Genomic DNA, 4,317 nt, shown 5'->3' with positions numbered 1-4,317 from the left:
GCCGTGATCGTATAGTGGTTAGTACATTGCGTTGTGGCCGCAATAACCCAGGTTCGAATCCTGGTCACGGCATGGGGGTGACTCTAAGAACCTTTTGGCGGCTACAGACCCACGAGTTGTTGAAGATTATAAAGATGTTATGAAGTTTTTAACATCTAACATAACGAAAGGGCTTGTCCAAGATTTGAACCCGGGACCTCCTGCACCCAGAGAATTAGTGTGTGTGTGTGTGAACGTGACAGTGAGGGAAGAGTTCAATCTCCAGAAGAAAATAAAACAATTCCACAGACTTTGTCTAAAGCTGAGAAAGATTCAAGAATATATTTGAGGTACGAAATCTGAACACAAGAGAGCTGCAGGAGGAAAGACTAGGAGGGGCGAGGAGGGACTGTGGGGAGTGTGAGGGGGGAGGGGGGACTGTGGGGAGTGTGAGGGGGAAGGAGAGACTTTGAGGGGGAGGAGGGACTGTGGGGGAGTGTGAGGGGGGAGGGGGGACTGGGAGAGGTTTAACATAAAACTGTAGGTGCCAACATTACGCTTAACGTCTTAACTATGAGTGGATCTGGTGGCAATATAATGCGTTTAAATTAATATATTCGGTTACGTTTGCCTCAAGTAAAAAGCTACATAGTGTGTGTACTGTTTATGAATAGTAATGTTAATGTTAATAATGGCTAAATAAACATAATTATTTCTGTTTTATCTTTTCAGAATACTTACTTCTTTAAATTTCTTTTACTAAATAACAGAAGTTTGTTTTCATTAGTTTCCTGAAATAAAAAAAATATCTTATACTTAACCACACGGTAAAGGTCTTCCTCGGAAATACTTATTAAATAAAAAACTCCTTGAAAACACGGTAATTATATTTAAGAGCATAACTAAATATATCTTTTTCTATATTCTAGCTTATAATTACATGTATATTGAACCATTTTACGCGTAATTATCTTAAGACTTAGTTATGAGTACTGTACCATGACGCCTGGCCCTGAGTACTGTACCATGACACCTGTCCCTGAGTACTGTACCGTGACGCTTGGCCCTGAGTACTGTACCGTGACACCTGGCCCCTGAGTACTGTACCACGACACCTGTCCCTGAGAACTGTACCATGACGCATGTCCCTGAGCACTGTACCATGACGCCTGGCCCTGAGAACTGTACCATGACGCCTGGCCCTGAGCACTGTACCATGACGCCTGGCCCTGAGCACTGTACCATGACGCCTGGCCCTGAGCACTGTACCATGACGCCTGGCCCTGAGCACTGTACCATGACGCCTGGCCCTGAGCACTGTACCGTGACGCCTGGCCCTGAGCACTGTACCATGACGCCTGGCCCTGAGCAGTGTACCATGACGCCTGGCCCTGAGCACTGTACCATAACGCCAGGCTCTGAGCACTGTACCATGACGCCTGGCCCTGAGCACTGTACCATGACGCCTGGCCCTGAGCACTGTACCATGTCCCATACTTCCATCGGCTGTATCCTGTGCTCTATTACATCTCGGTAACTCTCACACAAAACCTGTTAAGTGAAGCATTATATCTCTCTTTGTGATGTTTATCTGTTTATATCATAACAACATGTAGTTATTATGCACAAATGGATTAATAAGTAAACTAATTTACATCTGGGAATAATGTAATTTGTTGGGTATTTTTATTGTTGTTAATTGAATATGTTAATGAAGTGAAATGTTTATATGTCAATTTACTTATTTGTCAAGTAAGTAATGTTAATGAAGTTGATTTAGTTTACGTATTATAATTTAAATGGTTAGGAAACAAGGTTTTATTTATTATTGTTTTTAATAATAATAATAATAATAATAATAATAATAATAATAATAATAATAATAATAATAATAATAATAATAATAATAATAATAATAATAATAATAATAATAATAATAATAATACGAAAACGAAAATAAAACCAAATCAAGAACCAAAACCAAAACGAAAACCAAAACGAAAACCAAAACGAAAACCAAAACCAAAACGAAAACCATTATCAAAATCAAAACGAAAACCATTATCAAAATCAAAATCAAAACCATTATCAAAATCAAAATCAAAATCAAAATCAAAATCAAAATCAAAATCAAAATCAAAATCAAAATCAAAATCAAAATCAAAATCAAAATCAAAATCAAAATCAAAATCAAAATCAAAATCAAAATCAAAATCAAAATCAAAATCAAAATCAAAATCAAAATCAAAATCAAAATCAAAATCAAAATCAAAATCAAAATCAAAATCAAAATCAAAATCAAAATCAAAATCAAAATCAAAATCAAAATCAAAATTAAAATTAAAATTAAAATTAAAATTAAAATTAAAATTAAAATTAAAATTAAAATTAAAATTAAAATTAAAATTAAAATTAAAATTAAAATTAAAATTAAAATTAAAATTAAAATTAAAATTAAAATTAAAATTAAAATTAAAATTAAAATTAAAATTATAATTAAAATCAAAATCGAAATCAAAATCAAAATCAAAATCAAAATTATAATAATAATAATAATAATAATCAAAATAATAATAATAATAATAATAATAATAATAATAATAATAATAATAATAATAATAATAATAATAATGTTAATAATAATAATAAAACGTTAATAATAATAATGTTAAGAATAATAATAAAACGTTAATAATAATAATAATAATAATAATAATAATAATAATAATAATAATAATAATAATAATAATAATAATAATAATATTAATAATAATAATATAATAATATTATTATTATCACTACTGTTATCTACATTAATAACATCACCACACGGGATAAAGGAACTCTTAGACAACTGTACAAGTGTACACCTCCGAGTACACAATTTTAATCAGTAAGAACCATAATATTCGTGAAGGAGAGATGACAAGTTTACAGCAGTGATAAGAGGAGTCTAAGAATGACCAGCACCACAACACTGCGTTATATATTACACAAACTTTGGGATTTTGTCATTAACGTTCAAACAACCTAAGAAAATACTGAAATAAGATCCTGTCATGGAAAATAATTAATCAACACTGAAAAGAAAGTCATGGAAGTCTTAAGGTATATTTAGTTCTCATTATCTCATAACACAAGATAATTGTATTGTTGGTATTCTGTCTCTGCTTAAAGACACACATCACTACACCACCAGACTAGACATGTGTAGTGTGTACGTGTTGGTGATATATTGTGTACCTGTTGTTATGTTCTATTAGAGTCATGAGACACTAATCCTATTCTCGTGGTTTTAGTTGAATTTTACGTTTATTTACGATACGTTTATATTTACTGTTGTAGTTGTTGTTATACCGTAGTAATTAATGTACTTCAAGATCTAAGGAAAGACTCCCAGTACAAGATATGTTTATTTTTCTATATTAAACAACTACTTTTAGATATTCAGGACCGATATGTTTTATATAGTGTGGTAACGTGTTGGTCTTAGTGTTCTGACTAATACACTGCACTGCTGGCCCCATCCTGTGTCCATGTATATACGAAGTCATCTTTCCCTGCGACTAAAATTCAATTTATGTTTAAATGTGTAAACATATGTAGTTAGTTTTTATAATTAACGAAAGGGGAGGCGTCTTATTGCTGCCATCTCTTACAAGGAAGATTTATCCAGGAATTTAATAACAAGAGTTCCGCCTTATTCCTCCCTTCATATCTGCAGTGGCCGTCGTCAGCAAACATTTCCATTTACTCGTCTGGCGGCTTTCTCCCGTCCTGAACACCACAACAAAGGCTGCTTAGTCTAACCCACTGCTGGTGAGCCTGGGGAGCCTGTCCCATTATACTGGTGTTTCTCTCGTGTTGTCTGTTCTGTCACCAGCACACTTCCTTCTCTCTCCCACCCTCTTCTTCAATCACGGAAAATTGTCATCCAGAACCGGGATTTATAATTCCTGGGGTAACAGTGGACACAAGGACGGGTATGTAGCGTGTTAAGGAGCGATGACTAGCAGGGTAAAGTTGAAGGAGTGAAGACACATCTGCTACTACATATAATTTATTACGTGATAATTATTGATTCTTAAACTCATAGTGTTTCAATAAACTGTTAATTATATTATATCTATTAATTATCTTTACATGAATTCGAGATCAATAACGATTGAAGGAAATCCGCTTTAATCATGATCTGAATTTAACTGCGTCTCTCGTAATGACCGAAAGGTTTGTTCCGATAGGTTAAACCTGTGCTTGCTCAGTAACCAATCTGCTTACGCCCAGTGAGTACATAGAAGCAACCGATAGGATTGCCAGACAAACATGCTGACGACCCTG

At 33.7% G+C, this 4,317-nt stretch overlaps 1 non-coding gene across 1 annotated transcript; it reads left to right on the top strand.

Moving 5' to 3' along the window:
* On the top strand, nt 1–72 carry Trnah-gug. Its single transcript has one exon. It is a non-coding gene; the product is annotated as a tRNA-His (tRNA).
* Nucleotides 73–4,317: the final 4,245 nt, after the last annotated feature.

The sequence above is a fragment of the Homarus americanus genome, unplaced genomic scaffold, assembly GCF_018991925.1.
Source record: "Homarus americanus isolate GMGI-L3 unplaced genomic scaffold, GMGI_Hamer_2.0 scaffold50633, whole genome shotgun sequence".
NCBI lineage: Eukaryota > Metazoa > Arthropoda > Malacostraca > Decapoda > Nephropidae > Homarus > Homarus americanus.
This window is presented reverse-complemented; position numbering and strand designations above follow the sequence as displayed.